Raw genomic sequence first — 26,649 nt, forward strand, 5'->3', positions numbered from 1 at the left:
GTGTTGCTGGAACACTGACATAGGAGCAGAGCTCGGAAACGTGCTCACGTGTGTGCCATCAAGAGCCTCAGAGCTCCTCACACGGTCCTATAATGGCGAGATATTTATAATATACTGCGAGTGTCTTGGTGACGCTCCGCTTCCTACTGGTAGGCGATGAGCGCCAGGACATACAACCATGTGCTACGTATTTACTATATTGTTAAGCTAAAGTTTAGTTTGTAAACAATTTCTAACTGGCTCTCCTCAACAGTAAATCTGAATCCAAAAAGGGAACTTTCTATCAAATTACAAAATCTATTTGGAAACAACGATTTTCATTATCAATTTCATACACGGTTTTAAATGTATATGCAACAAAACCCAAAGGGTTAAACAGGCATTTCATCAATATAATATTATTTCATTAAAAGGATGGACCTTTCCTAAAAGGAGAGGACCCTTCACGCAAGCTGCACGTACTCTAAATAATAATAATAACAATAATAATAATAAGAAGAAGAGTTGAATATATTTCTCGTCGATTTAACTTGCCCCTCGAGCAACTCTTAATGTTTCTTATAATGTAAGCAATTTGCAGGTCACATGTTGGTGTTATAAGGCAGGGAAATAATACATGTGCCATTATTTGTTATTCCTGAGAAAACGAGCGAAAATTCTTTAACTAGGAATATATCCGAGTGCATGGAATAAAGTCGGGTGGAGTTACCCTTAGGGAGTGAAAACTAATTTTGTTTTAAATTTTTTCTTTCAATTCTGTAACTGATTAGTGTGTGTGTTTGTATATAGACTGTATTTTTAAATATTCTAAATATATCTCTTTACCAACAGAGTAATTCAGTTATTTTTAGTTCATAATTAAAAGACTATAAGTCTTAAAATGCTAATTTGAAATCTTAAAATTGTTGTTGGCTCTTTTAATTAAATAGACAACAAAAAATAAACATCAAGCAATGACACTGTTTAATTTCAGGAGCAAAGGCTTTCTGCTACACATTAACACGTGATGCTTACTAACCTCCCAATCAAACGTTCCTTGATTTCCACATTACTTTGCAGTGAAATTCGCATTAGAGCTTCAACACCTTAATTAAAAGTTATTTTAAAGCCAAGTAAACAATGACTATCGTATTGTGTGATAATACTACATAACAACAATCACAGCTTAACATATTAAAAGTATTTTTATGCGTCCAAAACCATTCCTGTAACGTCGTCTGAAATGTCATGCAGTTATTATGTATAAAGAATATTGCACAATACCTATGGAGAGAATTCAAGCTAAATATAGATAAAATTTGCTTTCCATAATTAGTTACATTAATATAAAAGAACCTTATGTAATTTGTGATGTTCTATAAGACGTGGAAACATAAGCACATCCGCCCTTCACTTTTACCAGCACCAGAGAAGTCACCAATCATGTGATCAGTACAGTGGATTTTCTCTGCTCTGTATCGCAGGAAAGGTCCTTGCCAGAGGACTTTTGAACTGACTCACGCATCACCTCAATCAAGCGCTCTTGACGAAAAGCAAGTGTCCTTTCGGGGAATTCAGGAAAGAACGAGGTACTATTGATAGGATCATTGCTGCCAGACAACTGCAAGAAAAATGTCAGGAGCAGAATGTCTAGCTCTTCACCACCTTTGTGGATCTAACGAAGGGTTTTGATACTTTCCGCCGGATGGGACCTGAAGGACTATGGCCAAATTTGGATGCTCAGACACTTTCATCAAACTGGTGAAACAATTCCATGATGGCATGCTTGCCAGAGTCCAATACTGTGACAGTTACTCAGTCATTCGCGGTTCCAAACGGAGTGAAACAAGGCTTCATTTTGGCTTCAAGCCTCATATTTAGACCAAACCACACACTAGAAAGTGAAGAGACCCCTTGTTACCGGTTAGTCGGGAAGCTATTCAATTTAAGGAAGCTTCAGGCCAGAACCAAAGTTCGAAATGTGACCATTTGTGACTCTATTTGCGAGTAACTGATCCCTCAAATCCAGTACGGAGGTTGGCATGCAATACACTACGGATCTTTTGTCCACGACTTGCATGAACTTCCGCCTCACCATCTTTACCAAACAGACCAAGTCTCCTAGAGCCCAGGTGAATGGAAAAAGACCGAGGTTCTGCACAAGTGTAGTCACTCCTGGCTGTGACTATACTGAGCCGTCTATCATCGTCAGTGGCCAGAGGCTCAACGTGGACTGGTTTACATACCTCGGCAGTACTCTATCACTGTCAATCAATATCGATGAGGAGGTAAATACCAGGATCGCCAGAACTAATGCAGCTGTTGCAAGACTTTGATCCTTGCAACAGAACTAGTGCAGCTGTTGCAAGACTTTGATTCTTCCAACAGAACTAGTGCAGCTGTTGCAAGACTTTGATCCTTGCAACAGAACTAGTGCAGCTGTTGCAAGACTTTGATCCTTGCAACAGAACTAGTGCAGCTGTTGTAAGACTTTGATCCTTGCAACAGAACTAGTGCAGCTGTTGTAAGACTTTGATCCTTGCAACAGAACTAGTGCAGCTGTTGCAAGACTTTGATCCTTGCAACAGAACTAGTGCAGCTGTTGTAAGACTTTGATCCTTGCAACAGAACTAGTGCAGCTGTTGCAAGACTTTGATCCTTGCAACGGAACTAGTGCAGCTGTTGCAAGACTTTGATCCTTGCAACAGAACTAGTGCAGCTGTTGTAAGACTTTGATCCTTGCAACAGAACTAGTGCAACTGGGTTCGTAAAGGCATTAAAATTGAGAGTAAACTAAAGTCTACTCAGCGGTGGTCCTGGCCGCCCTCACCTATGTTTGTCAGATCTGTTCTTCTTACGGTTGCCATGCAAAAACAAACGCTAAGGACAAAGTGCCAGATAAGACGTTCTTGCACCGCCTCGCATCACAATACATGTTGTGCACATGTCCGATGACATATTGATTGAGAACATATTCAACGGTGACCTGCAATAGGGAAAACGTTCTACTGGAAGGCAAAATAAGAGTTATGGATTTAAGAACAGCGGCACAGACTGTCCAAGCTGGGAGAACATCACGGAGAATTACTCTGCATTAGACAATGCAGGTGCAGAAACCCTACGAGAAAGAGACAGGATGATGCTGCGGAAAACGGTCTCTTTGCAAACTCATCATCGAAGAAGAAAACATCAGAAAACTGTGAGTAGAATCTCCAGTCATCCACCAGCACTACAACACCATTGAACAGATTCAAAGAAAGTTCAACTGTGCTTCCCACTCTCATTAAGTTAATACTTCAAAACAATTAAGTGTGAAGATCACTGTTGATGACTGTTCATTCATCAAATCATTGTTCTAGGTTTCTATTGTATTTCCACTCAAAGTAAGGCACTAATAAATCCATCAGTGGGAGCGCCATTCGGATACACGGCAATAATCAGAAACTTTATATTAATCTCTGGCCACCGGCATCACAGTGAAGTGTATCTGGTGTACTGGCTGGAGCTGGTGTACTGGCTGGCCACTTTCATTTCCCAAATCGTCTCGGCAGCCCCAGTAACTGAATATCAATGCTCTTAAGACACGGTGAGTAAGACAATACTAACGAATTCATCAAGAGTATGACCGAGTAACCTTACGCCATGAATCCGAGTCTAGTCTAAAATAGAGCCATATTTTATACTAATAAAATATGCCTAAGTGAACCAGGCACTCAAGATGCCTACATAATAAAGCACACGTCACCAACGCCAAAACCTCAGGTGGTTGCAGATCATCAGACAGGGAAGATAAAGTAGGTTATGCGTGCGAGCTCGTTTATAATAATTATAACCTTGGGCTGAGGACGACCTCTTAGCGAGCAGAGCTCGTACGCCATTTAGTAAACACTAACCAGTATGCATGATGAGGTATAAAGTATTTATCTCGTAGCTAAACACGTAGGTGCTACGTGAATCACGTTCACAAATTATTTCACCGAAATTCGTCCTACCGGTAGGCAACAGCTGGAACTAATATTCTGGAAAAAGATTACTCGAGCGACATGTATTGATCAGGTACGCTACAGAATTTGCGACAAGAAACAACTTACAAATCTCTTAACAGCCTGGCCGGCGGGACCCCCGCCTCGGGCAGTAATGGAGGGATTATCACCACCTTCTCTCCTCTCCTCTTAGCCTCCCTTTGCTACTCCTCTTCTCTCTCCACCTGTCCTTTCCCCTCATCGATCCTCGAAGTCAACTCTTTGGGGATGATCGAGGGTTTCTCGTCCATCTCAATGCACACTTTGTCTTAGTAAATGTTATTTTCATTCGTGTTCTATTTGTTAACAGGTAAAGTAACGTCTTTATCACCTCTGGTAACGGCGGCTGCCTAAAACACTGAAGACGTGCGTTGTCTACGTGCACGGAGATCAGTGTTTAATATTTGCAGTAATAATCATGTCACTGCACATTAAACGGAGTTTGCGCAAAACTGTACCTACTTGTCTTCGTTAGAAAAGTTTTTTTTTTTTAAATTGAAATTTTGTCTGACAATAATATGTTTAGTTAATGGAATATAGTATCTTTCAACTTTTATTAGATCGGAAAAGAGAGAGAGAGAGAGAGAGAGAGAGAGAAAGAGAGAGAGAGAGAGAGAGAGAGAGAGAGAGAGAGAGAGAGAGAGAGAGAGAGAGAGAGAGAGAGAGAGAGAGAGAGAGAGAGAGAGAGAGAGAGGGGTGGATGGGGGTTGGGGGTTCGGGATGCTGTGCGGGGCGCAAGGATCCTCAGTGCGGGCCTAGCCATCGTGAGGGGTGGATGTGTGTCGTGGGCTCCACAACTGGCCAGTGTACACAAATAGTGGTCTAATTGGCTTGTTTTGAACGTCTGCATTAACGATCATTATCTCTTTCGAGTAGATCGTGTGGTGTGAACCCGATAATGATAAATAGAGGTTGAATTGAATATTGTCATTCGTGATTATAATGTGAAGTGATAACAAGAGAATTTATATATATAGAATGTAAAAAAAAAATATAGACTGTTGTGAATTATAACACTGTCAAGTTTTCTTCGTTAATAACTCAAGACAAAAGTTGACTAAGGTAGGGGCGCAGATTTCCTACTTACATGTGAATCCTGATATTAAATAAATTAATTACACATTCGGAACTTGTTGCAGAGTAGCCAGAGGGGGTTTAAAACCTCAATATTTCCAAACACACGTTTTATACTTCATGTTTCTGATAGTCTTCATCTGTGTAGAAAATATGTACATCTCGCTCGTTGCTTTGTGACACGTTCCAAATCCACAGATGTTATGGTAGATTGTTATTTTATGTTACATTGTTATTTTATATATATATATATATGTCCCTTAATTTTGTCCAGACGACTGCTGCCAGGTTTGTGACATACGACTGGCATATATATTTTTGTTAGAGCATTTGTTTCTGACAGGTGTCATATTGTGTGAGGTATTGCCTGGTAGGATGAATGAAGCATTTTGTAGTAATGGAAGTAACTTTGCAGGGATCGATGCAAACTTTGCAGTGATTGAAGCAACATTTTGGTGAGATTGGTGCAACACTGTATGAATGGATACAACACTTTGCACGGATGGATGTAACAATTTGCAGAGATGGATGCAAAGCTTTGCAGAAGTGGATGTAACGTTTCGCATGGATATATACAATATTTTGCATGGATAGACGGAGCACTCTATAGGGATGGATGCAACACTTTGCAGGGTTATATGCAACATTTTGCAAGAATGGATGCAGCACTTTTCACGGATGGGTGCGACATTTTACAGATACTGATGTAACATTTTGCAAGCATGGATTAATTATCGGATGAGAACAATGCTGACTGGCAAAATCGACCTTGATATCCCAGTTGATTATATATAAAATGTCCTTTTTCTTGGGGATATAGCAAGTCCGTATTTGTTCTATAGTCTTCTCCTTATTCTAAACTCTAAACATTTGGTGATTATTTTAGTCTTTTAAAGGTATTACCCCAATGTGTACATTTTATCTCTCAAGTGGAGTGCCTTGTAGTATGTTTTCCTTCAATGAGCATCTGGGTTAGTGTCCTGGGTAGAGTGCCACGATCAGGATACCGTTCCATCTCTCAGCTCAAACTCTGTGCAGTAACTGAGGCCTTGGATGTAAGACACTGGTGACAGATCTTATACAAGGTAGGGTATATGTGGGCCGAAATCTAAAGCTAACGTAGAGGGAATCATTGTACTCAACTTTGGAAATGGAGTACTAGCTGGAGATGATATAATGACTGGAGTTGGTGCACTGACTGAAGCTGGTGCATTCAATAAATGGCTCAATAAACATTTTCTCAACGTGAATAACGGAGAAACTCCAGCACTAGATGATAGACCTAAGCTGCATCACCATCACTATAACAATAATGGAAGTCTCAGGTATCGGTTAATTGTTCCACTCCCCCCATGGACCGGCCATGTTTAAAGAAAAAAGATGCATTAGGAATGGAGCCACAAGCTCTCTCCCCCATGGGCCATTACGGACGTGATTATATACAGGACCAATAAACTCTCACCTTCCTCCGTGCAACCTCTGACCACCTCTTCTCTCGTTTCTCTCTTTCTCTCTCTCTCTCCTTCCTCTTTTCAGTTCTAATTTCCCCAGTTTGCATATCTCTACCCTCGCACCTCTGCTCATCATCAACCACTCTTCGTGATCCAGTTGATCACCCCTACACCTCCCAACTTCAACTCTCACTCCTACACCCACCTTCCGTCCCACTATACACCTACAACACCTACCTCCGTCTCCTTTCCCTCGTCTTGGAGAAGTAGACGAGAGGGGCGCCTTGGGAAGGTACAATGCCGTCTTTTTCAGCAACAGAAGTGTGTGGCCTTAGACAAATCCCAATTCCAGTGACGCTAATTGCTCGCCTCACCGACCTATTACGAGAGTTTGTGTGTTTTGTGTCGTGTGGATCGATCAGCTCATTTCACAAGTTGTCTGGGGGATGGGGGATGAAGGTCGAACAGCTCATTCCACAAATTGTTCAGGGAAGTGTCATTGAGGTCGATCAGGTTTGTCTCGCTAATTATTCGGAGAAAGTGTTGACCAAACCACACACTAGAAATTAAAGAAACGATGACGTTTCTGTCCGTCCTGGACCATTATCAAGTCGATAACAGGATCAGTTTATCATAGTAAAGGATGTGTGGAAATCAAGGGCTTGGAAAATTGAAAGAAAGTTTTGTCAACATTTTTCAGTCACGTTATTGTGACTCATCATTTGCCTATTCGGAGAAAGGTTGTGGAGGTCGATTACCTCATCCCACAAATTGTCCGGTTATGGGTCCCGGAGGTCGAGGAGCGCTTTAATTATCTGCATAATAGCTTAGTTAATTGTGCACCCCATTCTGATCCTGTGAGCCTTAGTCTAGAAAATTGTACACCCCATTCTTATCCTGTGTGCTGCTATCTCGTCTAATTCACTGTACACCAATCACTGATCCAGTGAGTTGTTATTTATTGTTTAACCCATACTGATCCAATGAGTAGTGGTTTATTTTACGAACCATAATGATACTGCAAACAGCAGATTATTGAGCTCACTAGCATAGTCCTGTTTATGGAGCGCTATACTGTTATCCTGTGAGCTGTAATGTGTTATTCACTCCATAATTATTCTGAGTCGTAGTTTATTATCCGTTCTAATCCAGTCCTGTAAATCGTTGTTCTGAAAGAGAGAGAGAGAGAGAGAGAGAGAGAGAGAGAGAGAGAGAGAGAGAGAGAGAGAGAGAGAGAGAGAGAGACAGAGAGACAGAGAGACAGAGAGACAGAGAGAGAGAGAGAGAGAGAGAGAGAGAGAGAGAGAGAGAGAGAGAGAGAGAGAGAGAGAGAGAGAGAGAGAGAGACAGAGAGACAGAGAGACAGAGACAGACAAACAGACAGACAGGCATTGCATGCTTCACTTTAACGTGAAGGGTCAAATTATGAGATCATATTGTAGATGCAGTCGACCAGTCCCTTAGGGATGGAGAACGGAACACTATAGTAAAGGATGTGTGAAAATCAAAAGCTTGGAAAAGTGAAATTAAGTTTTTTGGGGGATTAGAAAACTTGGAGTGAAAGAAAGTATGGAGGAGTCGATAGAGAACTTTAACGAGATAAAGAAATTTTTATGGGATAGAGACTTTGAAGGAGTGAAATGAAGTGTGGGGACAGGAGATACAGAGTTTGAGATAAAGAAAGTACGAGGTGACAGAGAACATGAAGGAATAAAGGAATGGAGGAATGGAATAGAAAGATGAATGAAGATGCTAAGGAGCATGAATGAGAGGACGGTATGTATGATGAGAGAGTCTCCTCTAGTGGCCTCTCCTTGAATGACAGCTCCTACGAAGACCTAAGGCGTCTGGGTGACAGATTAGTTTGGCGTTGGCAATAACGTCTATCAACCTATGAAAGGTTATTAAGGCAACGTGAGTACCTTACTGATCAATTAGTAAGATTACTTTATCCCTAAATATAGTCCAAGACTAAAGTAAATTCCCAGTGTATATATACACCGAGAAGCTTGCTACATATTTTTGTGTATATATCCCATGAGCTGTGTATATATCCCATGACCTCTGTACATATCCATTAAGGTGTGTAAATATAATTTGAGTTGTGTATATTATATCCCTTGAGCTGTGAATATATCCCTTGAGCTGTGTATGCATATTAACTGGGATATAGTCATTGATTTTAAACATTATGTGATAGCATAATACAGGATGTTGCAGCTAAAGTATACAAATGCTGCAATTTCTAAGTAGAAAAGTATAGAATAGAATATTTTCTCGCATGAATTCATATTTTATTTTTGTTTATTTACATTTTTGCTTTGAAAAATTGCGAGGATTTTAATTGTTTTGTAATTAAATTAAAATTTGTCGTTTCCTGTAATGTTAGTTTGAATACATGTATAGAATGTAACATTTTTACATAGCTTCAGAGGTATTTCTCTAATGTGTTTAATGAATGCGAATAATGGTTGATAGCACTGATAGTGTGATTCCAACATGCTGATAATATATGTATATATATGTATGGCCGAGCGGTATGTATTAATTACTTGCTTGACTCTGAACTGGTTTGATTGATTTCACTCTCTGGCAGTACATGATATATTCACTGTCATTCACTCATTATAAATACCTGAATACGTTTTATAATACATCGTTATGTAATGTGTGAGTCTGTATGAAGTCTTAGTGCAGTTAACCCTTCCTTTACATTCTGCAGATAACTTAGTTATTTACCTGATCATCAAATCTGTTTCCCTTATCTTTCTATCTCTATCTCTACCTTTTTTTTCTCTCTATCTGTTCTATAGCTATCTCTTCGACATTCCCCATCCTCCCTCAAGAAGCGCTGAAACAAATTGGTCTTAGATGCTTTGCTTTTCCTTCCTCTTTATAAATTTTTGTTTCTTTACAGTAACAACTCGACGGTAACGACACTTCGTATTTTACACTTAAATCTATGAAATACCACAAAAATTGCCTCGAGGTGTGTGTAATTGCAAATATTTCGTAAAGTAGTTATCTTAGGTCTTTCCCGACTAGCCTATGTCCGTCCCCTAACCCAGACCATTTCCACTGCAAATTTGGGTGAGGCTCGCTCCAAGCGTCTGGCTTCCAACTTTGGACAGACAGATCAACAGGCAAACAGAAAGGCAGACATACAAAGAGACATTCTGTTATAGGTACATATAAGTTTCATTTATTTCATCTATACATTCCCCGATAAATGTATGTTAATCGGTTAAATTTTATCAAATTACCATGTAAAATGTTAAAAATATTGTTGTAACCATGCTCTTTATTTCTTTTGTCTGTTTCGTGAAGGTTTGTCCACTTATTAAAGATTCAAGTCTACTTAATAAAGATTCTATTCTTCTAAATCAAGAGTTTAGTCCACTTAGTTGTCTGATTTCTTTACTAAATTAATTTACTTACTAGACTAATCAATTTACTAATGAGTGTGATGTAACTAGTAAAGAGTATAGTCTACTCAGTAGATATTATTATTCTTACTCTTGAGTTCACTTTAGTAGTTTGGTCTACTTAGTAGATAGTGTGATCTGCTTAGTGAAAAGTCTATCCAACGCAGTGAAGAGTCAGACCTACTCGGAAGAGTGCCTGATCTTCTCAGTAAAGAACCTGGTATACTCACTTAAGAGACTGATTTCCTCAAGGTTTCTGATTGACTTAGTAATGAGTCTACTAATAAAGTCTATTCTATTCAGCAAAATGTTTTGTCTGCTCAATACAGTTTAGTCTTCTCACTAAAGATCGTAGTCTATTTAAATGAGTTTAGCTGCTCAATAAAGAACCTGGTCTACTGAACTGCAAGTCTAATCTGCCTAATAAAGAGCCTGATCTAGTCAATAGAAAGGCTAACGTACGCAATAAATAGCCTGGATTACTAAATGGAGAGTCTTGTTAGTAAAAAAAGTTTGCTTCACACAAAAAAGTATGAGTTATTAAATTTGTTAAATTCTGAGGGGTAACAGGGTTTCGTAATTCTCTTTTCAGTTTCTATGAGACTCGTAGGCCTATATTTTATGAGGTTCTCATAGGCCAATATCGTTTTAGGCTCTCATTGGCCTATATGTTCAGTCACCTCATCTTAACTTCATTATAATATTAACTTTTTTATAATATTCCTTTTAAACTATCATGAAGTGACTTTCACTTCGTTGATTGGTTATTTTATTAACACTCGCTGAGTTCGTAGACCAAAAAGCCAGCTTTCATCTGCTTTCAAACAATTGGTGTAAGGAATGTTGGATGCTGTTTCGTCTGTCCATATTTGAGTTCATTTCCCTGGGAATTTGTTGCTCCAGCGGCCGAGTAGGAATTTGTGAATTCAGTGCCGCTGTCGTTGATTCAAAATGAGGAAAGCGAAGTGTAAAGCCATGCGCACAACTCCGGCTCTCTCCCCAGACACGCACACACTCAAACGCACACACTGAAACACACACACACTTAAACACACTCAAACACACACACACACGTGCGTGTGTGAGGCGGGGAGAGGGTGAGAGTTGAGAGGCGGGACCAAAGAGCCAGAGCTCAACCCCCGTAAGCACAATTAGGTGAGTACGTCAGACCAGTCAGTGTTCGAGATTCGAAATTCACGATCCCGGGTTCGATTCCCGGCAGAGGCAAAAGAAAATTTGCAGTTTCTTTCATCTGATGCATCTCCTCAACTAGTAGTAAATAGGTACGTGGGAGTTAGACAGTTGCTACGGGCTGCTTCCTGGGGAGGGGGGTGGGGGGAGGGGATAACAAAAAAGGAAGCCTGGTCGAGGACCGGGCCGCGGGGGCGCTAAGTCCCGAAATCATCTCAAGATAACCTCAAGATAGATATGCAGCACACATCATGAGCCTTATAGCCAAGGAAACATAAAGACATTCAAGAAGGTTTAGATGTTTGCAACAAGGCTAGGTCCAAAATTGCAAAAGATGGGGGCGTGAAGAGAGACTGAAAAAACTACGCCAGAAAAGATGAGAAAGAGTAGGGACATGATAGTGAGGTATAAAATTCTTTGGGGGGGATTGAAAGAGAAGAAAAAATAAATCTTCACAATGAATACCAACAGAACAAGAAGCCACGGATGGAGTTTGAGACTAAGATGAGTAATAGAGATGTTAGAATATTTCCTTTAAAAATAAGAGTATTGAGAAATAGAAATACTAAAGGAGCAGGTTGTTGAATCAAACTCCACTCATTACTTTAGAAGTGGGTATGATAAGGAAATGGGTCAGGAGTCAGTGCATTAGACAACCAACAGATAAGAAGAGCATCGATCCTGCAGACACACACACATACACACACACATACACACACACATACACACACACACATACACACACACACACACACGCACGTCAAAAATAACTTTCTCAGTTTGAGAAGTCGTAAATGTGTGGAACGAACTATATTTGGAAGTTGTCAAAGTCGATTAGATACACAATTGTATATGAAAATGTGATAAGAAAATCGGGTGAAAAGAAGCCCTGTAATGATCTACTGATAATGGGAAGTTGAGGCTTAAGACCAGAAGCTCTTCTATGATAGGGTTACTAATATAAGACAGGAAAAAGAAGGCTTGGAAGATTGCATTTTCCAAGATTGTCAAAAAGCATTTCGACTAGTGTACAAAATGGAGAGGCAGGGGTGGGATCAATTCGAAAACACTGAACTGAGTAATAGAGTACCTGAAGGAGCAGAAAGCAAAGAGTCATAGTCATACAGGAGGTTAAAATCTGAAGGATTGTAACAAGTTGGGTCCCACAAGGCTCGGTCCTGGGACAGCTGAAATTCTTAATTTATGTAAATGACCTATCTGAGGGATTGAGCATGTAATTGTCAATGTTTGCAGATGATGTAAATCTGATGAGGAATGAAAAAAATAAAGTAAGACTACAGAAAGTTACAGGAGAATCTAGACGAACTCCTAGAGTGGTCAAACAAATAGTTGCTGGACTTGAATTCCAACAAGCGTAAGGTAATGAAGATGGGAAAGGGAGAGAAGACGGGAAGGCATTTACACCATAAAGAGACGGCAACTACAGGAATCTGAAAGATTTAGGAGCGGATATAGTTCCAACACTTATACAAGAGGCTCACGTGAACAGATAACATCGGCAGCATATAGTACAATGGTAAATATATGAACGTGGTTTAGAAACCTAAATCAGAACTCCGTGAAGGCAATCTACAAAACATTTGTTAGATTAATAATGAAATATGTAGCACCGGCATAGAATCCGCACCTTGTGAAGCATAAAGCCAATGTTGAAAAAGTACAAAGGCTTGAAACAAGATTGGTACAAGAGCTAAGAGGGTTAAGTTACGAGAAATGGCCAGTGGAACAAAATCTCACAACCGTAGAGGACAGAAGGAACAGAGCGGATACGATACGACCAAACATACAAGATAATAATGGGAATAGATAAGGTGGATAAGAATAGTCTCTTTAAATTGAGAGAAAGTAGGACAAGAGGACACGGCTGAAAGCTGGAAAACACAATGCACTGAAAGACGTTGTATAAGCCACCTCCATATAAAACTTTAAGGCCAAATTTGACAAAGAATTTGAACGTCAAAGTAGTTATATGTAATGCAACAGGTACAACAAGGCTAGTAGGCGGGGTACAGATAACTAGACCTTACTTCCCTGTAGACACTGTTAGGTATGCACACATACAAACTAGACGACGAGGCAATCAAGCCAACTCCATTCACAATTGTAAAAATAGGCATGAAAGGTTCCATCAAAGCAGGGAGTCGCTGCATTAGACGCCTGAAACTCGACCCAGCAGGCATAAATAGGTCAATTCAGCCTATTAAGGATACGAGAGTCCGTATTTCACAAGGACTCAAGTGGGTCTTGCAGACTCAAATGAGTCACTAACAGGGATATATGGAATTATTCCAATAGTGGCCGAGTAATGGACTGATGAAATGGTTTAAGGGAAGTTGAGGAAGCAAGTTTGGAAAAGAATATATACATCAAGTAGTAGGTAGTTATCAAGAGTCAGAGTCGTCAAAGTCAAAGTTGACTTTGATCAGATGAAGACCAGTCAACGTAATGTTTAGTGAGACTACCACCAAGCCTCTGGCCACCAATCTCGAACATATAGACAGACATCTGTTCGGGTATATATGTTAACACATAATGGCTCACACACTTGTACATATGTAGTGTGTACGTATCTTTGCGTATGAATCTAAGCATAATGACGCGTTCATGTATGAATTATCGCACACTGACGTATGCTCAGATATATGTATATGTTTAATGACGCGTGCTCGGTTAATTAAGTTTCTATAATGACGCAGGTTTGAGTATACATATACGCCTACATATATGTGCACAAATAATGACCAATGCTCTGGTATATATATTTACTCTTAATAACGCACATTCGGGGATATATGTATGCATAATAAGCAGTGCTCTGGTATATATGAATACATAATGAAGCGTACTCTGACGCTCACTGGAGTACACATGTACGCGTACCAACGCTCACTAGGGTACACATGTACGCATACTAACGCACTCTCAACGAATACACGCGGAATGCGTTGACAGGCAGAGTCAGCTCCTGGCGCGACTCGACAACAATAAACTTTTAATCCACACAGAAATTCCATGACCAATAAAACTAGTTTAACGCCTTGTAATTTATCAAATGAAATTCGCAATAGGCAAAAATTACAAACGGATAGAGGGGATAAAATAGTTGACACTCTACAAAAAAAAAGATATTTTATTTTTAGAGTAAAAGAACTGCAATAAAAAGGTGATTGTGATTATATGTTGAACAGATTAGTTGCAAATTTAGTGATGAACGAATTCAGTTACTTTATGAAAAAATAGAATATGCGAAAAAGATTATTTCGAAACCATATATAAACGTACACTATTTGTTCTTAGATTCCATTGTGAATGCAATTGCTCGTCGGTCGAGCCCCATGTCCCCGCAACTTTGCATGAAATGATAAATTAAACACATTCTAAATCTCACTAAATAAAACTTCATTCGCACTAAGATTCAACTGAAACATTTTTTTCTACCAGCTGATAAGCAATTAGATTCTCTAAAGAAGTTATTTCATAGATGAAAGTCTTTAGTGAAAATAGTTACAGGGATGGAGGTGAGGTGGTGAAGGGTAGGGAAGGCAGTGATAGAGAAGAAGAGGGAAGGAGGTGAAGGATGTTATAAACAAATATATGTGTATATATATATATATATATATATATATATATATATATATATATATATATATATATATATATATATATATAAATTTTAGTCTCTGCAATATACAATAAACATTTCAAATGCGTTGTAGTGACAATTACTTGGGACTAGAGCAGCGTTCGGGAGTGTGGATGAGCGGCTGATTAAATTTTCTCTCCTAAGACACCGGTCTTTCTTTTGAGTTATAACAGGAGAAAGAGACACTGTGTGAGAGAAAAGAAGAGAAAGGAGAGAGAGAGAGAGAGAGAGAGAGAGAGAGAGAGAAAGAGAGAAAGAGAGAGAGAGAGAGAGAGAGAGAGAGAGGGAGAGAGAGAGAGAGAGAGAGAGAGAGAGAGAGAGAGAGAGAGAGAGAGAGAGAGAGAGAGAGAGAGAGAGAGAGAGAGAGAGAGAGAGAGAGAGAGAGAAAGGGGACAAGACCTAATCACCTAATATTATATATTTCAGTAAGAGGGAGAAGATAAGGGTGTGAAACCTATTTAGAGCAGACAGTGAGGAATGTCGACGAGAGAAGTTAGGGAGGAAGGCAATATTGCAACGAGTGTAGGGAAGGGGTGTTCACGTGGCAAGTTGCAAGGGAAAACCTTGGAAATGGATACTTGATCAGGGATGGAGAGACTGACAGACATCAGCCAGCTGAGGGCAGATAACCAGCAGACGGATGTTGTGGCCAATTCGACGTGAACAGTGAAACCTACCTTATGTCCACCAATCCCAATCATAGTCTTATGCACAAGAACCTTTCTAACGGGCAGATAGTTGCAAAGACGTTGTCACAAACACAATAGATTTCTTTATGCATAAACAGCTCTCGTACCAGTCACTGAAAGGAAAAAGTGCCGACGCTGGTCCATCTCTCGGTGGGAAGTTACCACGAAAATTAGAACAAGCATTGGGAGGCCTGAAACTGTTCTAGTCTCTGTCACACCACTTGGTCTGGGCACTAGAGCGACGGCCAGTCCAAAGCGGTTGGGCACCATTCCCTTTCATCGTCTTGACACAAATCCTTTTCCTCACATCCCTTTCAAGTGCTATATAGTCGTAATTGTTTAGGTCATTCTCCTAATAATTACCTTACCTTTGGAAGTGCCCTGTCAAAGACCGACAGGGCTATTAAACCATGGACACAGCATAACCACAGACAGATAAATTTTGCTAATGTTAGTCTGTGTTAACTAAGAGTGAGAAGCTCAGACAACTGACTCGCTCAATGGAGCAGCGATCACGCGCTTCTTTGTGTCCGTTAATGCTGTTACCTGTGGAGGCAAGTTGTTGTGAAGGCAGCTAGCTGTGGAGGCCACTGGTTGTGAAGGCAGCTAGCTATGGAGGCCACTGGTTGTGAAGGCAGCTAGCTATGGAGGCCACTGGTTGTGAAGGAAGCTAGCTATGGAGGCCACTGGTTGTGAAGGCAGCTAGCTATGGAGGCCACTGGTTGTGAAGGCAGCTAGCTATGGAGGCCACTGGTTGTGAAGGCAGCTAGCTATGGAGGCCACTGGTTGTGAAGGCAGCTAGCTATGCAGGCCACTGGTTGTGAAGGCAGCTAGCTATGGAGGCCACTGGTTGTGAAGGCAGCTAGCTATGGAGGCCACTGGTTGTGAAGGCAGCTAGCTATGGAGGCCACTGGTTGTGAAGGCAGCTAGCTATGGAGGCCACTGGTTGTGAAGGCAGCTAGCTATGGAGGCCACTGGTTGTGAATGCTGAAGACTGGAAGTATTTGTGAAGGCAGTTGATTATTGAAGCAGCTGGCTGTGGAAACAGGTGACAGTAGCAGCATAATCTTGCCGGTTTAGTGATACAGTTCAGTTTACAAAATGAAATAGTCACTTGACTATTATGTCACAATAAATGACAGAATATATATGAATCATTTTCTACTGTTTGAACATGAGCCTCGGTCGTTCTCTAGCGTCTTCCTCGTAGAGGCGTTGGCATGTTGTAGCTACTGGCTCTGGAGTGAGGATGGAAGGAAGCTAACTAACATTTAGCTATAAAGCTGATACCAGGGGGAATACAAATTTATTTTGTCAAGAGTGTGAAGCGCAGTATCCTCAGCCTCACTTGCCTAACACTGCAGAAACTTGCAGCATTAAGCCCATCTTACACCTGCTTGACATCAGCATCTGCAAAACTTAAGGTAAATCATGAACTCGCTCAACTTGAGCATACACCACACCCTTGTATGGCCTATCATCATACAACTTACGACTTATTTACAAGGTAGAAACTTTCATAAAATAACTTATGTCAAGCTTCGAAATAAAAATTTATCTTAGGCTTCGATCTCTAAACGGTTGAACATTATTTAACATCCACGGTTTCGCCGGCCTTTTTCATATATACAAGGATAATGTACCGAAATTTAAGCCAACCTGGATCAACTTGGTGGACAACCAGAGGACAGCTGCTATATCACTGAGCTCATAACCTGCAGTTTTCTCTTGCTGCAAAATTCTCGTGGACGTCCCATTATCAGCCAATAAGCAATTCAATACCTGACTCATCTTGAGTATGTGCTCACAACTAGTACATGGTTCAAACATTAGGTTATCTGACCAAATGGACCTTGTCCACAATGGACAAGTTCCATTGGTAATAAGTGCCTCTAAGTGGCATCAATGGATTATAGGTTAGATATATATGAACGAGTTTGATTTAACATCAACATTAGCTGTCTCGTGGGCCAACTGGCCTTCTACAGGTTCTTCAATTATTATATTTTATGTTAATTTTGTACCTATTTTCAATGTTGTTTAACAACAAATAAATTATGCATCTTTTAAGTAATATCATAATAAAGTTTTTGCTTTGCTTAAAATTGTAAATAAACAGAGAAAATTGCTCTTTGGTTGCAAAATACTTGCAAGATATTTCATGCAATCTTTGTAGAGCCCAAGTAAATAATGTTTCAAGACTTAACCTTGTTCAAGGAAGTCCCTCAACCAGCAATCATTCATTCGTCGAATTGCTCCTGTTTGGAACGTGCTTCTATTGCAAAAATATATTGAATAAAGAGAAAAAGAAATAGAGAGAAAGAGATAGGGAGGAGAGAGATAAACAAATACAGAGTGGATAGGAAAAGTGCAGAATTGCTAAGTCGATTCATATATTAGAATGGACTTAATAATATAGCAGAGAATATTATATTATTTTGCATGCATCGCTACAAAAAGAGTCTAAATATAAAATTCTCGCGCAAAACATATACCGAGTTTCAATGACATCCTATTTGCATATATTTAACTGTGGCATTAAGATGGAAATGATATTGCAAGAAAACAATTCTAAGAATGTGCATTGAATGTTGAAATATTTGTTTTCCTGCTTTCCTCTTATTTGTGTTCTGTTAACATATTAGATAGACCGAACACATGCTTTTGTTTTTCGTGTAAATATTGAAAACATTACTAGTTATCTGTCCTAAAAGAAATATGAAATATCTGCACTTCATACAGAAGCTAACTATGGTGTTATAAAAGCATGAGCATCAGGTCATTAATAATGGATATCGATAACATAAACCGTTATTAATAACAGAAGAGAAAATGGTTCTTCAGTAAAACGGTGGTGGTTGTGGTGATGGTGGTGAATGTGGTGATGGTGATGATGGTGATGGTGGTGGTGATGGTGATGGTGGTGATGTGGGGGGGCAGTGATGTAGTTGTGATTTAGAAGAAACATATTCAAGAACATCTCAACATCACCACCATCACTTACACTTTGAACTCGCAGGGAGAAATGAGGATGGTCTTGAAATTTCAGAACGAATGACGCTCACACAACGATATGTTGTGCTGGTGAATGAAGTTGTTGGCGAATGAAGTTGTTGGCGAATGAAGTTGCTGGTGAATGAAGTTGCTGGAGGGTAAAATGCTGAAGGGTGAAGTGTTTGTGGGTGAATTGCATGAATGTGAAGTGTTGTTGGATGAAGTGGAGGTATGTGAGGTACTACATGATGAGTAAACTTAGGTGGTTAAAGTGCTGATTGGTGAAATGCTGGTGGGGAAGAAAAGATAACTATCAGGAGAGAGCACCAAGCCATTACGACTATATAGTACTTGAAAGGGGTAAGGATAAAGATATGGGATGGGACGGGATGGGGGGGGGGAGGAATGGAGCCAAACCACTTGGACAGTCGGGGATTGAACGCAAACCTGCATGAAGCGAGAACCGTCGCTTTACCTTCCAGCCCAAGTGGTTCTACTTGTTAGAGAGATTAAAATGTGTGTAAGAATTCCGTACAAAGCTCACTGTGTAATTTATTAAGTTAAGAACGTGTGTGTGTGTGTTTAGGCGTGATACATTTCCCAGTATGTAATTCATTAGCTAGATGCATGCAGAGACGGCTCATATACATCTTGGCCGTCCGCACGGCCAGTAGATCCCTCTTAAATCATCTCCTGTTCCTATATCAAACGCCTAACATTCTCCCAAGAATAAGTAATTGACTCTGGAGAGGTATTTAGCATGCAAGAGAAGAAGTGGAGCGTCTCAGACGGAGAGACATGCCTTCACGACTGCTAAGGAAAGGGAGGACCGGAGGGGATGGGGGGGTCAACAAGACGGCATAAATTTAGCAGCCAGATACTTTAATTAAACCAGCTGAGTCTTATGGCCTGAATATCCCTCTGGGAATTCATCTACAGAGACGACAGGGGGTTTTCTCCTCCGTTATCTCTAATACATTTCACAGTTTCACAGAGTCTAGTTGTTAAATGTGGGTTTCCTAGCTGGTCGCTAGTTAGTAGCTAGCTAGTATCTGGAAAGCTGGTGGTTGGCTGTATGTATTGTTTGGTTGTGATTGGTTTTATGGCTGGTGGTTTGACGACTGGTTAGTTGCTGACAATCTTATCATCGGTGAGGGGATTGCTGGGTATCTGGTAGATGGTTGTTATAGTAGATGGCTGACTAGTTGGTGCTTGGCTTGTATCTACCCGCCGATGGTAGACTTCTTGGATGATGACAGGCAAATTGGTTACTGCATAGTAGATGGCTGACAGGCTGGTGGCTGATTCTCTCGTGAATGAGTGCTGCTTACAATCTTGTGTTTATCTGTGAGCAGCGATTGGCTGCCTGTTTCCTGGGTAGTTTAGCAGCTGGCTTACAAATGCTTTCCATAAAGCAAGCATATACCTATTCGCACTCAGAAGCTCACGTAATATAACGCACGAAAGAGCCAAACGTTATCAACCCGCCAGGAGGATCCTTAATATGCATCCCACGCGAGGCCAGAATCATATGAAAGAGGTTAATCGGATATATTGACAAAATCTGTGAACTGACCACCATGGGAAGAGGAATGGCAATTCGTACCTTTGGAACCTTTTTTTTAACATTTACAACTAGTAAGCGAAGAATAAACAGGAAAGAAAAGGATAGGCAGACGGTTTATTATAAGAATATATATATCTATATAATAGATTGTCTGTCTGTCTTTCAAAGTAGAAGGCCACACGCTTGAGAGTACCCTTACCCAACTTTCTAAGGCGACCCATTGAGAGGTACGCGAGTGTCATAGGTCAGCTGGCGACCCCCCTTTCCCCCTTGTAATTTTCTTAAAATGTGAAATCAGGATACACTTTCCGTACAGTTATCTTGATGTTGTTTTTGGCACTTCATAATATATAGTTTCCTTAGCGAAAACTTTATATTGTGAGACGGGGGAAAGGAGTGAAGGAGACGGGGGAGAAAGAAGGTGTGTGTGTGTGTGTGTGTGTGTGTGTGTGTGTGTGTGTGTGTGTGAGAGAGAGAGAGAGAGAGAGAGAGAGAGAGAGAGAGAGAGAGAGAGAGAGAGAGAGAGAGAGAGAGAGAGAGAGAGAGCAATATGTAGGTAAGACAGGAAAATAGGTTTGAATTCATTTCGTTAGACAACCGACGGTTAGAAAGGCGGGGTCCAAGAGCTGACAGCTCCATCCTGCAGAAACAAATAAGTAATACGAATAGTAAATACACACACACACTCACGCAAACATTTGTCTCTACAATATAAGATAAGTCGTTCTACGCAGCACGCGTAGTAAGGAATGCTTAGTTAGTCACAGGCGTCACTGGTAATTAAATTAGCCGAGATGACAGCGAGTTCGCTTTCACTTCACTTTAGCTTACTGAGCTATATCCTCGCTACTCGGGGAGCAGATCTGATTAACCCCCTTATTAACCTGGCTTTAACATTGGCCTCCTCATAGTAGACTTAATTGTTAAATAATGTTTCTCTTTTATTACATCTTATTCATTAGTTCTAATATCTCTGTTTTTCGTTTTTAGCTTTTGTAATGAAATTAGGTTTCACTGGGATAAGGTAATATATGTTATTATACACGAGCTCATATAAAGCCTGACCTTAGAAGCCGATTTACTTCATGATATTATTAGTTTTCCATTTGGAATTAACTTGAATGTGTCGTTGCAATAATGACAGTTACAGGATTAAGGTGGAACCGACTGTGTATGTGTGGTTCTTTGACTGCGAGTCAGTTTAGGTATGAATGATGGCTGATGGAGTGATGTTACTGGTAATGATAGAGCCAGAATGAAGCTAATGATGGCTGACCGCCTTGTGTTGTGGATGCCATCTTTTATTGTCCACTAAGTTGGGCCAGGTAAAGAATTTAAAGAATATTGAACAAATACATAACAATAAGCCACAGCACTTCTCCGGTGTTGAGGGCTCTCTCACCCTCTCTCTTCTCAATACACAGCACCACACTGGGGCGCCGTATACACAACCTAGTAAAGTTGGAGTCAAATATGTTACATGGGGTCTCTTTATAAGGCCAAAATGACAAAGGTTAAGCACCACGGGTTTGGCAACCAAGCAGGCCACGGAACACTTACATCCAGCCCATTTCCCAGGAATGTGTCGTCAAGAAAGTGTGTGGCACAAGTGCAAAGTGACAAGGTGCGTCGTTCTCAGGAAAATGGTATTTCTCTTGAAAATCAAAGTTTTCACTCATGGAAAAATTTTCACGGAGTCCGTTCAAAGTCATTCTGAACAGTGTGGCATTGATTTGTTATTGTTTATTGGTAGTCTAGATCACACCTTGTCACTGTGGCTCTCAATTTCTTGATACAGTTTTGTATTGTATTTTCTGATAACAGATATTTGCGATACTTTAGCAGAAACTTGTAGTGTGTGACTAACGTAACTGACTTCGGCTCCTGAAACCAAACATGATACGCTCGACCCTCCAGAAGCAGGAGTTGAATATACCTTTTATGATTTCTGTCTAAATATTAATGTCAACACTGTTGCCTTATCCGCATAGCCACATCAACTAGAAAAATACTGATGGCCTACTTAGGAAAGAGAGATATAACCCCCCATTCTTTTGACAATTTGGTGGACTGACGATGGCTGTGTTGAGGATTCGACAGAAAGACACACTTCGGACTCGACTGTTGAGTGTGATATACCCGACAGCCGTGGAAGCTCTCCCAAATGGCCAGAGAAATGGGGGTGCCAACTCTCTTCTCCTCAGGATCCAATACTTGCATCAGTTGGTTTAGGTCAACATATAAAGAAAATTCTGAATCAAGTTTGTTTGATGGCTTTGATGATCAGTGAGGTCGAATTTGTCCAAAATTTTACTAAAGGTGCTTCCTCACACACACATATATATATTGTACTGGTGCTCTCTTACGACGTAAATAGACAAAACCACTTGGAAAACTCATGATATACTTCCCCGAGACACGATTTTGCGCTTCACAAGTCCACAAATAAACTACAAAAAGGAGGAGGCACTTAACTGCATGCTCTTACGTTGAGTGCGTCTTCACGCAGACGCACAGGGATGGCAGAAGTCTTTCAGAAGTCTCTTCCCTTCAGTAATGGTGTTACAACTTTTGTCAATTCGAACACTTCGTTCAGCATAGAGGATAATAACTGAGTCTCTAGGGAAGAGTCTCCCCCTAGATATCCCCTTCGGTTCCCCGGTTATTATCCCCCTCGGATAATAACCGAGTATCCAAGTCACAATCGAATTGAGAATGGTCCAGGACGGACCGAAACGTCGTCGTCCCTTCACTTTCTAGTGTGTGGTCTGGTCAACCGAGTCTCTATATATTAAAGAGCCTCGTCTCTGTAGGTGTACCCTGCTTTTCGGTGTATATACACCGAGGGTTTAATCCAATCCTGGGATATGTTCAAGAATAAAGTGTATTTGTTGGTTTGTCAGTAAACCTTTACAATCCTCCTCCGGTCGATGGGCTTTAAACCCAACACCAAACCAGACTATACAGAGAATATTCAGTGATTTAGAAAGTATGCGTGCAGGCGTAGCAGGGGCTCACAGCGACCTTGTGAGAATATCAGTGCTGGAGGACAAGTCGTCGGCGACCGAGGTACAACTCGAGGCGGGATAGATGCTTGCAGTAAGTTAGTTATTTACAAGAAGGATGTTATGTACCTGTTGCTTTAGTGGAGGTCAATCAGGCCAGGATTCGAGCTGTAGTTTATTTCCTACTGGGGACTGTTTGTAAGTTGTCTTAATTGAGTGGTTATATCTAACTGGAACAGGATAAAAATGAACATTGAATAATATTGTTCTCCAGCCAGTCAGTTGGATCTCTTCTCACTGATAGACAAAACAGGAAATTTTCAGTTACGGGTATTTCTCACTAAGCATTTCAACTGAATAAAAATAAAGATCCATGTCATCTCAAGCAAATACTAACGTTTAGTGCATAAGGAATGCTGAACACCTATTGGTTGTAAATTTACTCTCTTTTTGTAATTATTTGGATCTCGTCTTGATCTGAGATATGCCTCAGTTGACCAGCTTCTGGGAATATTCCAGAAATCCTCCACACGATAAAAAAAAAACTGAGCAGTTTCTCCTACGACGAATACCTGTAAAACAAAATTCCTTTACACTTCTTTCTTCTGATACCATGGATAACATAGGGTCTCCTGTGGGATCCAATCCTTGTAGGAGCTAAACTGACGCTCCCCAGTGGGATCTAGACTTTCTTGGAGCTACAAGATTCCTATTTTAGATCCAAACCCGCAAAACGTTCCCAGTCTCCTCAATTCCTGCTGTATCTAGAACCTGCCTCAACCCGCCTCGACCCGGGCAATTCAAGGTTGCAGCATGCAGGGCTGACACCGACCCGATTATGACTGTGCACTGTAAGAAATTATAGGGACTCTACATGCCACCTAAAACCGATTGCGTGGAGGGATTCATAGTGGAAACCCTTAAAAGGATCAATGGAATCGATTCCAACCTGCACATGTTGGGCACCTACCCAACAGCAATACCAGTGCAAAACTGGGTGTGGGTAGCCCAAAGCATCTGGCCTCCAAATTCGACATGCAGACAAACACACATTTTGTTTTAAATAGATGAGCTTAGAAATATAATGTCTCACATGGCCTAATAGACTATCTGCAGTTTGACAATAATGTATCATGTTCATATGATCTTATTTTTGAGAATTTCCTCAAATATGTTTTGGGCTGGAGAAACGAGAGTCCCTTGTGAGTTGCAGGAGAAGAGTGGAAACATGAGCTCAGTTGAGTGGATACAAGTTCAGCAGAGTGTCAGCACGAGGCAGTGTGGGAGTGTCAGCACAGCACGACATAGACAACATGTGGATGGTCTGAGTATCATAGGAGAGAGTAGACACCCAAGATGCTGTCATAGTTTATGTGCGGGCGTTTATCCTGAGTGTGAGGCTTTTACCGCTTCCTCTGGTGGAGATGCTGGTGGTAGTGGTGGTGGTGGCGTTGGTGGTGATAGTGATGGTGGTGGTGGTGGTGGTGGTGGTGGTGGTGCTGCTGGTGGTGATGGTTATTGTGGTAGTGCTATAACTACTACTGCTATTGCTGCTGCTTTCGCTTCTACAACTTCTACTTCTGCTGCTGCTGCTGCCTTGGAGTCTGCCTGACGGCATCTTCCTCACTGAGGGGATTATCTCCGGCATTATTTACATCCGGCTCCCTTCTGAAGCATCAACTGTCTCTAGCATGAGTCCTTGTCTGTCTTGCGCACAGTTTTGTAGTGCTCTGTAAGAATTTTGATGCATTGTGTTCTACTAACTTTTTTGTTACACCAGAAGAATTTTGTGCATTGTACCCTAGTTTCTTTTTCTTAAGAAATTATATTATAACAATACAAATTAACAGTAATATTTAAAACCATTATATAAAATAGGAAGCAGATCAGTACTAGGACAAAGTCGAGCAAATGACAAAGACACAGCGAAGAATAGCCACATAATTTATATATAATGCTTGTGAGTCTTTTGAAAACTAAGAGCAATAAAAGTAATCTAATATTAACTGCAACAGCAGCTAAAATTATAAAATATATGTTTGGTACACAAGGAACACATAAGAAAAATGTTCTGCGCAAATATATCGTTTATGTACACACACATTAGAGCAACTTGACGGAAACACACACACACACACACACACACACACACACACACACACACACACACACACACACACACACACACACACACACATACACACCACCACCACAACCACCACCAGTGGAGTCCCACAGGGATCAGTCCTTGGACCTATACTGTTTCTGATATATGTAAATGATCTCCCAGAGGGAATAGACTCGTTTCTTTCAATGTTTGCTGATGAGACAAAAATTATGAGGAGGAATAAGATAGAAGAAGATAGTATAAGGCTACAAGATGACTAGACAAACTGAAGGAATGGTTCAACAAATGGCTACTAAAGTTCAACCGAAGTAAATGTAAGGGGATTAAACTAGGTGGAGGTAATAGGAGACCAGAGAGTGCATGGATACCAAATGGGAGATGAAGTCCTTCAGGAAACAGAGAGAAAGATCTAAGAATTGATATCACGCCAAACTTGTCTCCTGAAGACCACATCAAAAGAGTAACATCTGCGGCGTATACGAGGCTGGCTAACATCAGAACTGCTATCAGAAACTTACGTAAGGAATCTTTCAGAACCTTGTATACCACATATGTAAGGTCAATCCTGGAGTATGCGGCCCCAGTATGGAGCCCGTACTTTGTCAAGCACAAGACAAAGCTGGAAAAAGTTCAGACGTATGCCACTAGGCTAATCCCAGAACTAAGAGGCATGAGTTGCCAGGAAAGGTTGCATGACCTGCATCTCACGTCACTGGAAGACAGAAGAGCTCGGAGAGACATGGTCACCACATACAAAATTCTCAGGGGAATTGACAGGTTAGATAAGGATGAATTATTTAACACGGCTGCTACACGCACAAGGGGACACAAGTGGAAGCTGAGTACCCAAAGGAGCCACAGAGACATTAGAAAGAACTTTTTCAGTGTCAAGAGTAGTTAGTATATGGAATGCATTAGGCAGTGATGTGGTCGAGGCTGATCCATACACAGTTTCAAATGAAGATATGACTTAGCTCGAAAGGCTCAGGAATCTGTACACCAGTATATTGACGGTTGAGAGGCGGGACCAAAGAGCCAAAGCATAACCCCCGCAAGCACAACTAGGTGAGTACAAAGAAAGAAAGGATAACAATGCTATATAACTCCCGATAACAATAAACAAAATTGTAATCAAGAATTTAATATTTCAGAAAAACATATTAAAAGATCCGAGTTTTAACACATCGAAGACAAAGGCAGGAAACGACGGACTAAAATATATATTAATTGTTACGTCTTCTTGAGCTGACTACCCAACCGCCTGTTTCATGGACCGTGCACGAATGACCCTCGTCTGCCTTAAGGCAATTCTGGATGTAAGGGAATACAACCATTATCATCATAACCGGTTTGCATGTGTTGGAAATCCTCACTCATACGGTTTAGTCAGGGATTCAATTCTTATTTTCCTTTGATAAAATAGGGTGACGACATGGACGCGAGAATATTGAAAACTTTTA

General features: G+C 40.6%; 1 protein-coding gene across 1 annotated transcript in view; it reads left to right on the forward strand.

Annotated features, from left to right (window-relative positions):
* The first annotated feature begins 4,761 nt into the window (after positions 1–4,761).
* Positions 4,762–26,649, forward strand: part of LOC138353994 (neuroligin-4, X-linked-like) — a 131,351-nt gene continuing 109,463 nt past the window's right edge. Inside the window, exon 1 of the mRNA XM_069307697.1 lies at positions 4,762–5,063. The gene's annotated coding sequence lies outside the window, so the exon portion shown is untranslated. The remainder of the gene's footprint in view (positions 5,064–26,649) is intronic.

This window comes from Procambarus clarkii, chromosome 60 (genome assembly GCF_040958095.1).
Source record: "Procambarus clarkii isolate CNS0578487 chromosome 60, FALCON_Pclarkii_2.0, whole genome shotgun sequence".
In the NCBI taxonomy this organism is placed as follows: Eukaryota; Metazoa; Arthropoda; class Malacostraca; order Decapoda; family Cambaridae; genus Procambarus; species Procambarus clarkii.